General features: G+C 39.7%; 1 protein-coding gene across 4 annotated transcripts in view; it reads left to right on the top strand.

Annotated features, from left to right (window-relative positions):
• The window catches only part of diaph2 (diaphanous-related formin 2), a 443,473-nt gene that overhangs the window by 55,693 nt on the left and 373,497 nt on the right, over positions 1-14,283 (top strand). The gene's annotated exons all lie outside the window — the stretch shown is intronic.

The raw sequence follows: 14,283 nt of genomic DNA, 5'->3' as shown, positions 1-14,283 counted from the left end.
ATATATATATATACAGTATAGCTATATATATATATATATATATATAGCTATACACATAGCTATATACATAGAACTCTGTGAACACACCTTCACCAACCACACACAAACACACCACGTGCTCTCTTTCGGATTTTCTCTCTCTTTCTTTTTCACACCAAGATACCTGCGCTCAGGGAAGCGTTTACGTGATAATTGGTGTTCATGGATCAGGCCCGATTTGACCTTTTCCCATTTCCGATCCAGTGATTTTTTTTTTCTCTGTCCTTGGCTGACACTGACTCCACATCAGATCAGTACAGCCTCACACGTGCTGAAGGAGTTCGTACTAAAAACGACTCCTGGAAATTGCTGAACACTTTGGGGAAACACTTTTGGTTAGATCTTCATCGTCTGTGTTTGCTGACGGTGTTAATTGCGTACAGTGCGTGCACGACGGTCTGACTCTGCTACTCTACTTCTCTGTGAATGTCATGCTACGGAGGAAATGTGATTGAGTGTGTGTGTCTGTGGTTTTGTGAGTGTCCTGATCTTCCACTTCAGCCTTGGTCTTGGAGTATCTTTGTGGACTGACAAGTCTTTGTCAGGGGCATCGCTGACAGCTGAGAAGTAAGCAGCTCGCCCTCCTGCCCCCAACAAGCTCAGAGCTCAGATGAAACAGAAAAAAAAATTCCGCTTCTCCCTCTTTTCTTTTTTGTGTGCCTTTATTCTGCAGGACTCGGGGCTGCTCAGATCAGAATTCTGTGAAGCTGCTGAGGCGTTTTCCATTTATTCAGAGAGAGGTAGAGAATGAGAACTCCCTAAGATTTAGTGTAAGATGAGGTGAAAATGAGAGAGAAGAGATATTTTTTTTCAGCACAGGCAACAGAATATTAAAAAGACGGTGGGGCAAAAAAAAAAGGAATTCAAATATGTTTGAGGCGTCGTTTTTACTGCGCAAACTAGTACCCGCAACGATGCAAGAGTACCGAAAAGTAGTTTAATTACCATTACATGGGACAGTGGTTTTGTATCCATTCTGTTCATCCTTTAGTCTCGTGTTTCTTCTACATGATCTAGTTCCTGGACAAAGGGAGTGTGGAGAAACAAAGCGTGGGCAAACAGTTTGATTCGCAAATTTAACGGGGCGGGGGGGAGGGGGGAGATCAGGAGCAGATAGATGAAGCTAAGATAAATGACATGTGAAAGTCATGCATAAAGGCTAAGATGCTAACTTTCTTTTAGCATTTTCTATGCCATCTATTGGGGAAACATTTGTATTTCAGGGAAAAGGCAGAAGTATTATGATAATATAAATACATTTGGAAAAGTTTGGAGGGCCTTAGTTTGCCCATGTCTGGTATAGACCTTAGGATATAGTACCGGAAACTAGGGGTCGCATAAGGACCTAAAGTCAATCTGCTCCTAAGCCAGTTCTCAGTTATTTTCTGTCATGCCCCCCCTACCCCAAGGGGACAGAAATATTTTAATGCCTCTTTCAATTGAAATACTATTAAAAACCTAATATGTGTTTTGTAGGGATGTCCGCTAATATCGGCCGATATTAGCATAATTATGAAATATCTGTAAGAATTGTTATCGGTTTTTCCTTTGATATTGAAAATCCGATAATGCAATAAAATGACATCTAAAAATAGCGCTGGTGCCAGCAACTCTTATAGTGGTTTGTACAGATAAATAAATATTACCAGGTGTTTAATAGTATTTCAATATGAGGGGGCGTGAAAAAACTTTTGTCCTCTAGGGGTGGGCATTGCTTTAACTCATCGCCGTAGTGAGCAGGCAGAACTTAACTTCCTTAACCACCAGGGCACCACTGCCCCACTCTATTGGTATTGGTTAATATCGGAATCGGATGTTGTGTTTGGACAATATCGGCATGTCGGATATCGGCCATTCCTGGTCCTTCTATCTGTACAAACTAGTGATGTTCGATCCCACCAATTTCCTTTCCGATCCGATACCGAGTAAAATTCGGGCTGGTATCGCCGATACCGATACCGATATTTTATCATTTGTCTTTTAAATTAAAAAAAAAAAAGTGTATTTCAAATCATAGCTTCTTTAAGAATTCAAGGCAATTTTTTATTTATTTATTTTAAACTCTGGAGTGTACTGAGGTAGCTGCCTCATTTACTATACAGTCAACACAACAATAGAAAAACCTGAGAACACAATCATATAAAATATGTCAAAACAATGTTTCAAACTCTGAAAACATTTTATTTGTAAAACAAAAATAAAAAAAAAAAAATAATCTGAGGAGCCATTTGGGACCCCAAAGAGTCGGATTTTTTCAGTGAACCCAGCCAAAAGAACTGGTTCTCTAAAAAAAGAGCCGAAATTCCCATCAATAGTGACTGAGTGAGAGCACGGAGTAGAGCCCCTGTGCTTACGCATGACGCTCACACCCAGGCGGAAGAAGAAGTAGTCCCACCAACCGAGCGTCACTTAGACAACATCTCAATAATTTGGATACTTTTCACCATGTTTCTGTTTAGGATACACCTCATCTCAGAATGCGTAAGTATCAAAAGTATCGATATTTGGATTTCAGAATCGGTTTCAGAGCATCCCCTCCCAATATTTGAGAAGTACTACCCTAAGCCAACACGTGGAACTTCATCAAATGCCTTAACTGATCAGTCAAACTATATCGTCTTCGATGTTTGATATACCTTTCTAGCCCTTGTATGGACTGCTCTCCTTCTATCCATGTCTCTGTAGGTCTGCTTGTTTCCCACTTCTCCTGCTTCACTAACACTCCTGTATTAATTCCGGACCTGGGTTTTTTTTTTTTTTTTTGACACCATGGACTCAAACGTGCAATAAAACAATCATATTTAATTGCTTTCACCTCACAGCTCAGTCCTCCCTAGGTTTTTTTTTTTTAGAGACATCAGTTTAATTATCACACTCTCGTCTGCTATTCAGGAGAGATTTTTTTTTTCATTTGGCGCCCTAATGAATATTTTATTAGTTTATTTTTACATTGTGCAAGTCTGGAGGTCAAGTGGGGAAATGGCAAATTACTCTCCTGTGTTGTTTCTGATGGACGTGCGTTTGTGCTCGGAGCACCTGCAGAAGGAGATCAGTCTCCCACTGCTTAGATGCTCTGGCACTTTGATTAGATAACAGAGAATATACGGAGAGCAAACATGTAATGAAGTTAAAAAAAAAAAGTTGTATGTTGTATCAAACTACCCGCGTTAAAAGCGTCTGTATTTTCTCCACTTTATGAAAGTGTCACGCTGTAGGTTTTCTTTTTTTCCTCATTCCTCTGGCAATTTTTGTCACAATGACTCGCCACTGAACCTCAGACGGTAGTTGGGAAAGCCAAAGTGTAAATAGTAATTAAAAGGTGGCTGAATTCCGTTTATTTGTCGTCGCAGCCAGATTGCAAATCCTGATTCCGGGCGTAGAAGAGAGTAGAAATCTAGGGGTTGAGGTTCATTCTGGTGGAGTATAGTTCCTGTTGTTTTTCCCCTTCTTCCGGGAACGCGATGTATCTCTACGAAACGACGTGCGTCAAGGTTTTATAATAGCGTTTTCATACATGGCAATCGTTGCTCATTAAAGACTCGACTTTTGTTTCGCTGCTGAAATCATTTGTCCATTTCTAACGTATGGTCTTTGGGAATGGACTCATTTCTTATTGAAGTCACTCTGCCGCATTTAAACGTCCCTTTCATTTACTCCTCTTGTGTCCATTTTCCAATTAGGCATCAAAACATTGGGTGCGTTCCATTTAGCCTCTGATGGGTAGAAGGGTTGTTTGTGGACTACCCGAGATCACGTAATGATAGGTTTGACTTTCTCATCCACAACCCTGTCTGAACGTGTCATGGCTTCTTTAACCTAAAACCCATTTGGAAGCGCTCTAATGGGATATGAAGGGAGCATAATGATGTGTTGGCTCTTGTTATTTGCCTTTGTTCACAAAACACTTCCCTAGTTTATTGCATTTTACGCTTCAAGGCCTTGATCACTAGTATTATGGCTCCGTAAATGGGAGTCAATAAATTAGCCTCTGATTAAAGACAATGCCCTCACTTTAGACGGCGAGAGCCGTTGGCTATGCATGGTTAGCACCGGTCTTTTTGTGTGTACCAACTTAATCGCTTTAATTCCTCTTTCAATTCACTTCCCTTCATCTTCATCACTCTGACTCAGCCCTGACAGTTCGACACGACACAATACTATTTTTTTTCTCCGTTTACTCCGAGATCTGCAAGGCTTCGGTTTAGTCTTTCTCCGTTTTCTCCGAGATCTGCAAGGCTTCGGTTTAGAAAGGTCTTTCTATTATCTGCCATCCTGCTTAGAATCTCCATAGCTACTGTATAGACCTTCAACGTGTGTTCACCTAAGTAAACAGACCAGTACAAATAGCGGATGTCATCAAAGTGTACGAGGGCTTGTGAGAAGTAGAAATTACCGTTACTTGAGGGTTGATCTTTCTGATCCCTTACGCGCTGAAATTCGTACAATGTCACACACGTGAGCTCCTAGTCAGGCTGTTCAACACCCATTTACTGAAAGCCACAGCCATATTGAATGCAGCAACATCCTTACGTTGTAATGACGGAATCAGAAAAAATCAAGATAACTAAAGCAACCGGAGCAACAGATACAAAATGGGTAAGATAGAAAAAACATTGATGATATTTTTTTTTAAAAAATTCAAAATAATGGAATCACAACATACATTTATTCAAACGGTCAGCTATTGCTTGGTCGGAAATAATTAAGAGAAATTAACCTTAAGAATCAGCCAAAAGCCATTAAAAATAGCTAAAAGTTAGCCAAAACAGCTAATGAAAATAGCCAGAAGGCAACAACATGTCTGAAATTAGCTTTAGCACAAAAAAAGCAACATATATTCACAGAAAAAGTGAAAGATAAATAATTGTACTTATTTTTATTGATTCTAGTGAAACTCTAAATTTTTGTAAAAAAAAAAAACCTCTATTTTAAAAAAGCTCTATTTTGAGTCGAAAACTCGAGGTGCAGGTTTGGGTCGTGGAGGAACCAGAGACATGTTAAGTGTAAAGACAGATGGTTAAGGTCTGTCCAAAGGAGCTTCATGAATGGAAATGTAGAGAGAATGGCTCTGCATTTCTGCTGATCCACAGGTCTGTGGGGAAACGAGAGAGAGAGAGAGAGAGAGAGAAAAAAACCCCCAAAAACTGCTGAGCTGAGCTGACCTCTCTTCCAGCCGGTCCACTGCTCTGTTTCATGCATCTTTAAACCTCAGTCGCACTTATTGATGCACTCTGGTGCAGCTTTAAGCTTCATTTCCAAAACTTTCAAAGAAAAAAAAAAAAAAAAACGAACAAACACCTGAAAAAAATAGAAAAACTTTGTATAACTTCTAATGTGTTTCCACCTCAGTTGCACTCCGACGTCGCTCTGCGTTTTGTTAGTGACATTGGCAATTACACAATTAAATCAAGGATAAATTAAATTTAATGTGACAGACATCATTTAATAACGGCTTTTCATATCAGTGTCTAGTTTGGAATGTGTTAAATCCACTATAAAATCAGCCGGCTGTTACATATTAATATGGGTGAGAATACCTGCAATTTCATTTTTTCAGCGTTAAAAAAAAAGACAAATGTGCAGAGGCGACGTTTGTGCGTGTGGGCTCATCAATTACCAAGATAATTAACAAACTTTTTTTTAGCAAATACGGGATAGATATTGTAAGACAATGCAAACTGATTGATTCTGCGATTTTTTTTTTTTTGTCTCATTCAACACCATCCTTACCCCCCAACTCCCATCCTTACCACTCACTTTCTTAGGACTCATCACTATTATGTATGTATTATATAAATCACGGAAGCGATGCTTACATAAGTCGGCGTGAGCTGCTCCGAGTGCTCGACCACCTAGCGTCGACGTCCATAAGCGTGCTCGTATCTCAAATCTTTACTCGTATCTCGAAGAAAAAATTAGCTCGAGGGCTTGCTCGTGTCTTGAAACACAACTTTTTGAATAGCAATCAATTTTCTTTCTTTTTTGATTTTTTTCATGTGGAAATCCAGTTCACAGTTTTGTTATATCGTTGTTTTTCATTCTCTCTACCTCCCCTACCCACACTCCTTGCACACTAGCATTTTACCAATTTTTTTTTTGTTTTTTTTTAACTAAAAAAAAAACAAAAATAAACTTGTATCTGTCTGCAGATAAGCTAATAAGATTATTATTACTTATTTAAAGCTATGAGATGGGACAACATTACACAGGGTGTAATCCTAGCAGTAGCAGGCTCACTACGTTAATGAAATTCCCCGACAGCGGATATGATTACATTGTGATGATGGCGATGTTGCGCTACGGTTACAGATGTTTGCTGTTCACGTTTACAAAACAAGAGGTGTTTGTACACGAGAGGAAACGCTGCTTACGCACTCTTTTGATTTTTATTTAACCAGGATTTTCATTGAATCTGTGCTTGTCCAGCATTTGGTGATTTATTATCAATATACACGTGTTTTTTTAAATTAAATGTCTGTGCTATTTAGATTGTATTAGGGGAAAAAAAAAAAAAAAAAAACTTAATTCCTGAGTTCCAGTTCCAAATAAAGTTTTAAACCTCGTTTTTCATTAGCTAAAAAAAAATAGAAATAGTTTCTTTTCCAGCAATGTACTGTATGTTTGTAAAAGTGTTTGTGGAACCAAGTAAGAAGGATGACAGTCATGGGAACATAAACAGCGGGAGTGGATAAATAATAAATATATTCTAAAGTATTTGTATAAATATGCATCTGTTTTTGTCTGTTTGTCTGTTAAGTAAGTGGGAGCTCAGTGATGCTCCAGGTATGAAAAGTACACGTCTGTCATTCTGCTCGGGTCCCACTGCTGTAAATAGCAAATCTCTGTTTGTTGCCGCCGCTGCCGCTGCCGCTGCTGCTGCTGTTCCTCGGGGGTTTTATATCTTATACTTCTGTTTTCTTCTCCTCATTTTTATTCCCTCTTTACCTCCTCCCTCCTGACAAGGATGGGATTCTTTGCATTTATAAAAAAAAACACTGGCAGTTGTTTTTTTTTTTTTTTAACCCTTATTTATTATTAATTTATGTGAATTGGCTATTCCTCTATGTTAATTTGTATTATAATCCGCCAAACTCTGTCGACTGATTTCAGTCGTATTACTGCATGTGGGGATTTGATATGTAATTATGTTAAGTATTCCTTATTCTAGTTGAAAAAAAAAAAAAAACGACTTAAATTTCGAACAGTTAATTAAGTTTTTATATTGTTTGCTATTTATTTAAATATATGACATAAGTATCAGTAATTATACCCAATAGTAACATAAATAACATAAACATAAATTAGAATGTAGTTACTCTATTTCCCCTTTTTTTTTTCTTGATCATTCACTCTCCCTTGTTACAGATATTTGAAACTAATTGCAGTTAATTTTTTTTTTTTTTCTGCTGTTGAAATGATATAAATCCCGGTACTTTGTTCTTGCCCGGGGGGGGGAGAACGTATAGCTGTCATTTTCTTCGTGTGCTAGCTCTACATTGAAAACAGCTCCTTGTACGAAGAGAAATAATATAAACCAGATTCTTAAACATCCTTAATTATTCAGACAATAAAACCGAGCATCAAGTTGCGATTAGTTCCGGTTGAATTAAAATAACATAACTATGGGGAAGTTTATTTACAGCGTCAGTGTCATTTAATCGCCTGCGAAATTGAAAACATGCAGTGACGCGGGATTTTGTGGCCGTGGAGTTAATTTGCAGTCGACTTTGTAAATCAAGCCCCAAATCTAAACGCTGACATTTGCCAAGCGCTCGCCTTCCTAATAATTACCACGAAGTGGGACGTGACGGCAGGAGGCTCCGAGGGCTGATGGGAGCTCATCAGGGAGGCCAGCCGTTTACTGCAGTAGACACAGAGACGACGTGCTCTCCCTCAGGTCCTCGTGGAAACACCCTGAGCGGCTGACTGTGGGGGGAAACTGCTAATTAACTCAGCGCAGATGAGCTTTCTGCCACAGTCGTCTTAAACAGTGTTCAGGTGTTCCTGCACTCTTCTGGATTAAAGCCGGGACTTTCTGAGACTCGGAATCGCGTCGGCTGGTGCTCTTTTCCATCTTCCGTCCGTCTATTCTTACTTGATTCTTAGAGGCCCACGGAGCGATCCCATGAATCATGTTGCTTAAAGTCCTTTTCATACCTTTTGTTTAGTCCTTGTCCAACATTTGCAAACAGTAAAGGATCAAATCTGCCACCCTGCCCCAAAAAGAACCCAGAAATACACCAAAACTCTATTGATAATGATGACTTTAAATTCCAGGCACGTTGGTCGTACCTCAAGGCCTTTGGCTTGTCAAAGCAGGTTTGAATCACAATCAAGTTTCCCCCGCTCCTCGGGGACAAATTCGGTTTGCGTCCATATGCGTATTGACCAACAAAGCTAGCCTTATGATGATTCTTAATCTATTTCTTCTCCCCCTCTCGTTTTCAACACTTTTAGCCTCTGGTTTGATAATGAATTCACACTTCTCAGTTGTCTCCAGATTGGTCTAACAAAAAAAAAAAAACAAAAAAAAAAAAAACATTTCAAATAGTTTGATTGACTGTGAAAAATCTTCTTTCACACCATTGTGATTCAGATGTGAATCTTAACCCACCCGGGCACTAAAAACATTCCTTGCCAAATAGCTTTGCAGACTCAGTGCTGACCGGTGTAGACAGTGGGCAGCTGCGAATCGTAAAAAAAATCATATTGTGTCCTGAGCTTTGGTCAAACCCTGGCTTTATATCAGTGGTTCCCAACCTTGACATCACAAATTTCCAGCAACTTGGAGACATTTTTTCAGCAATGTACTGTATGTTTGTAAAAGTGTTTGTGGAACCAAGTAAGAAGGATGACAGTCATGGGAACATAAACAGCGGGAGTGGATAAATAATAAATATATTCTAAAGTATTTGTATAAATATGCATCTGTTTTTGTCTGTTTGTCTGTTAAGTAAGTGGGAGCTCAGTGATGCTCCAGGTATGAAAAGTACACGTCTGTCATTCTGCTCGGGTCCCACTGCTGTAAATAGCAAATCTCTGTTTGTTGCCGCCGCTGCCGCTGCCGCTGCTGCTGCTGTTCCTCGGGGGTTTTATATCTTATACTTCTGTTTTCTTCTCCTCATTTTTATTCCCTCTTTACCTCCTCCCTCCTGACAAGGATGGGATTCTTTGCATTTATAAAAAAAAACACTGGCAGTTGTTTTTTTTTTTTTTAACCCTTATTTATTATTAATTTATGTGAATTGGCTATTCCTCTATGTTAATTTGTATTATAATCCGCCAAACTCTGTCGACTGATTTCAGTCGTATTACTGCATGTGGGGATTTGATATGTAATTATGTTAAGTATTCCTTATTCTAGTTGAAAAAAAAAAAAAAACGACTTAAATTTCGAACAGTTAATTAAGTTTTTATATTGTTTGCTATTTATTTAAATATATGACATAAGTATCAGTAATTATACCCAATAGTAACATAAATAACATAAACATAAATTAGAATGTAGTTACTCTATTTCCCCTTTTTTTTTTCTTGATCATTCACTCTCCCTTGTTACAGATATTTGAAACTAATTGCAGTTAATTTTTTTTTTTTTTCTGCTGTTGAAATGATATAAATCCCGGTACTTTGTTCTTGCCCGGGGGGGGGAGAACGTATAGCTGTCATTTTGGGGGGAAGGGGGGGAGAACGTATAGCTGTCATTTTCTTCGTGTGCTAGCTCTACATTGAAAACAGCTCCTTGTACGAAGAGAAATAATATAAACCAGATTCTTAAACATCCTTAATTATTCAGACAATAAAACCGAGCATCAAGTTGCGATTAGTTCCGGTTGAATTAAAATAACATAACTATGGGGAAGTTTATTTACAGCGTCAGTGTCATTTAATCGCCTGCGAAATTGAAAACATGCAGTGACGCGGGATTTTGTGGCCGTGGAGTTAATTTGCAGTCGACTTTGTAAATCAAGCCCCAAATCTAAACGCTGACATTTGCCAAGCGCTCGCCTTCCTAATAATTACCACGAAGTGGGACGTGACGGCAGGAGGCTCCGAGGGCTGATGGGAGCTCATCAGGGAGGCCAGCCGTTTACTGCAGTAGACACAGAGACGACGTGCTCTCCCTCAGGTCCTCGTGGAAACACCCTGAGCGGCTGACTGTGGGGGGAAACTGCTAATTAACTCAGCGCAGATGAGCTTTCTGCCACAGTCGTCTTAAACAGTGTTCAGGTGTTCCTGCACTCTTCTGGATTAAAGCCGGGACTTTCTGAGACTCGGAATCGCGTCGGCTGGTGCTCTTTTCCATCTTCCGTCCGTCTATTCTTACTTGATTCTTAGAGGCCCACGGAGCGATCCCATGAATCATGTTGCTTAAAGTCCTTTTCATACCTTTTGTTTAGTCCTTGTCCAACATTTGCAAACAGTAAAGGATCAAATCTGCCACCCTGCCCCAAAAAGAACCCAGAAATACACCAAAACTCCCCCACCCCCCCAAAAAAGAACCCAGAAATACACCAAAACTCTATTGATAATGATGACTTTAAATTCCAGGCACGTTGGTCGTACCTCAAGGCCTTTGGCTTGTCAAAGCAGGTTTGAATCACAATCAAGTTTCCCCCGCTCCTCGGGGACAAATTCGGTTTGCGTCCATATGCGTATTGACCAACAAAGCTAGCCTTATGATGATTCTTAATCTATTTCTTCTCCCCCTCTCGTTTTCAACACTTTTAGCCTCTGGTTTGATAATGAATTCACACTTCTCAGTTGTGTCCAGATTGGTCTAACAAAAAAAACAAACAAAAAAAAAACATTTCAAATAGTTTGATTGACTGTGAAAAATCTTCTTTCACACCATTCCTCCAGATTGGTCTAACAAAAAAAAAAAAACAAAAAAAAAAAAAACATTTCAAATAGTTTGATTGACTGTGAAAAATCTTCTTTCACACCATTGTGATTCAGATGTGAATCTTAACCCACCCGGGCACTAAAAACATTCCTTGCCAAATAGCTTTGCAGACTCAGTGCTGACCGGTGTAGACAGTGGGCAGCTGCGAATCGTAAAAAAAATCATATTGTGTCCTGAGCTTTGGTCAAACCCTGGCTTTATATCAGTGGTTCCCAACCTTGACATCACAAATTTCCAGTAACTTGGAGACATTTTTTTTTGTTTTTGATCATGTTTGTTATACTGTGTTGTACATGTCAGATTAGTGAACGTCGCGTTTGATTTTTCCTGATCACATGGACACTTTGGCGAGCTTGTCTTTACAAGGATACTTAATACCGAACAATCTCTCAAACAATAATTACGAAAAGAGATTTGAAAGATATTTTAGTGCTTCCATTTCAGCTTGACTTCCTGGCCCAATGTGGGGTTGCAACCCCAAGGTTTAAAAAACACGAGGAACTTCCCTTCGACATGGGAACTGAAACAACCAAGTACCATCTCGACCAGCGTTTCCCTAACTTTCTTTCTGGGGACCCATATTTTAAAAGTTTGCGACCCAAGTCAACAGACATTATTCGTAAACTCCTGGGAAACATAATGCGAGACGACCCAAAAAACAAATCTCTTGCGACCCACCTGAGGGTCGCGACCCAGTCTTTGGGAAATTTTGGGTGATCTAGACGGTGCCCCAAAATCAATAACGTGGTGAAAGTTTGCCTTTTGTTAACAGTAACTACAGGTATCTGAGATGCGTTGTGTACTTTCACCAGAATAGAATACTCCAGTCTCCAGTTTTGGTGCAGTTAATGTTAAATAAAAGATGAGGGTCTTTCAATTACAACAGCCACTTTCTGCTTTTTATAGAAGGAAAACGGGAGCGGACTCACACAGTGTCTGTGGCGTCTTTGTCTCAGTGGCTTTTACTGTATTCAATTTACTCTTCTATTCACTCCACGGGAACCTATAGTCAGATTCTTATTTTTAACATCAAGTTGTTTTTGTTAAGCCCTCAAGTAAAAAAAAAAGCCTCTACATGAGGGGACGGTGGGGGCAGAGAAGGTAATTACTGAGGAGAGAGCTCTTTTTTTTTTTTTTTCAATGAAAAGGGAAAAAGACAATAGGAGCCACCATCAATAAGGACAAACTTTCACCAACCCTGTTGCCACGCATTCTGTAATGAAGACCTTTGCTATTGGCTGAGATGGATGAGGGCAGTGTTGTGCGAGCGAGTGAGCAGCAGGCAGGTGGACGTTTGTTTGGAGCCCAGCTCAGGTTGGATATATTGGAATGGGAGTGGGCCTGTCGGAGAGAGAGGAGCATTAAGGCCGGGGGGGTGATTAAGGAACAGAACTGATGGAAAACGAAGTGCTATTGACAGGGCTTTGTCTTCCCTTGCTCTCCCTTGTGCCAACATTGATGCTGCTGTCTGGTCTCCTCTGAGCTAAGCTACCCGACTGGATTCACAAAACTTAAGAGGGATTGATTGTTCTGCAGCAATTTTCCTATGCAAGTCCAGGCCGCAGCATCGATTCACGCAGGTTTCAGGAGTGGTGGTCTTATGTTTATATTACCGTTAATCATTACTCTGCTGACATTTTAGCTCAGACACCGGTGAGCGGAGCGATAACCCGAGTAAAAACCTCGTTCCATGTTTGTACTGTAACAACAACACGCTGCCTTTACTCACTCGCTGAGATGTTTTTTTTTTTTTTTTTTTTTTTTTGTCTTTTTTAAAATCAACTTTGAGTTTTTCCTCAGGAGTTTATTTTTAATGCTGTTCTAAATTTAAAATCTATTCCACTCAACTCTTCAAAATAACCTACATGGCATGAATAGATGGATCTTTTCTGCTTAGTTTTTTTTTTTTAAACAGTTAAGTAATAGCTACTAGGTTATGATACAAAAAAAAATGTAGGGGCAATTCAAGGTCAGTGTTGCCCTATTAATTCTTTCTTTCTTACCCTGGCAACTACTGAACAACAATCGTACAAGTGAATCCAGAAACCTACAACATGGTGGAAGATCCATTTGTTATCTTATCTGGTTTACCAGTTCACCAAGGGCTCACCAAGCTTTTTGAAACTGAAAGTTACTTCAAGGACACTTAGTAATACGAAGAGCTACTTGTTTGATACAGGCTTTCTGAACAATGTAGTAATAATTAGTTTTGGGACATACAATAGTAGACACTCTTCTCACCATCGTCACTGCATTACAATTTTGACCCTCTTGTTGATTCGATTTATTTTTAGAACCTACGCCACGGACATGGTTGACAGATCTAATGCAACCTAATTAGATCTCAAGTGGGCCGGACCAGTACAATCACAACATAATAACCTATAAATAACACCAACAACAAAAAAAAAAACTGTATTTTTTCCCGTTGGTTTTCATGCAAAAAACCCCCATTAGATACATCTTCATATTTAATGAAATATAATTTTACAAAACATTTCCTTAACATGAAGTGCTTGTGGGCCGGTTTTGGTCCGCGGGCCATATGTTTGACACATATGGCCCACAGGGGCTGCCAGGTGCCCCCAGGGCACCATGTTGGTGACCCCTGAGTGTTGAGTGGGTTTTCCGATAATTATCAACTCTAATCAATTGAGAGTAGACGACATGAGAGTGCGAGCGTAAGTTAGAATGGTTGTGATGAAGAAATGTGTTGCAAATTTGCAACAATAAATACAAAAAAAAAAAACAAAAAAAACACCCACCTTCTCCTCGGTGTGGAACCCGCAGCCAACGCTGCTGACTTGTAACAGTGCACACTGCCTTCAGATGTGACATCAGCTTGTTCTCTCTCTTGCTCTCCCCTCCTTCCTCTGCTCTCTTCTCCTCTTTCATCAGCTGAGCCCATCTTTTGACACTTCAGAAGGTGTTCCTCACTTCGCCTGTCACCTCTCCACCCTCCACCACCCCCCCGCTCCCCCGCCAACGCTTTCTTCTCGCCTCTCCATCGAGAGCATGTGTCTCTCTCCTACTCCCTCGCTCTAAAACTTATGTACTTTGTAGAGTTAACACTCTGCCGTTTGCATCACCTTGAAGTCAGTAAGTGGTACTGAATGCTGAGACCCATCTCCGACATTTAAGGAGAGAAGATCGCTGCAGTGGTTCTGTGTTAGCGGGGCGCAGAAAACAGGCAGACATCATACTGAAGGAGAGGAGAGCGCGGTAACGATTTCACCTTTTGTACCTGAACCTTTTTTTTTCTTTTTTCTTTTTTTTTTTTTTTTTTTTTTTTTTTTTTTTTAAACAAAACAAAGGAAAAAGGTTTGAAGGTTGGGCCT

Source organism: Cynoglossus semilaevis, chromosome 15, assembly GCF_000523025.1.
Source record: "Cynoglossus semilaevis isolate Cse_v1.0 chromosome 15, Cse_v1.0, whole genome shotgun sequence".
In the NCBI taxonomy this organism is placed as follows: domain Eukaryota; kingdom Metazoa; phylum Chordata; class Actinopteri; order Pleuronectiformes; family Cynoglossidae; genus Cynoglossus; species Cynoglossus semilaevis.
Note: the sequence above shows the minus strand (reverse complement) of the source record. Positions and strands in the feature narration are given on the sequence as shown.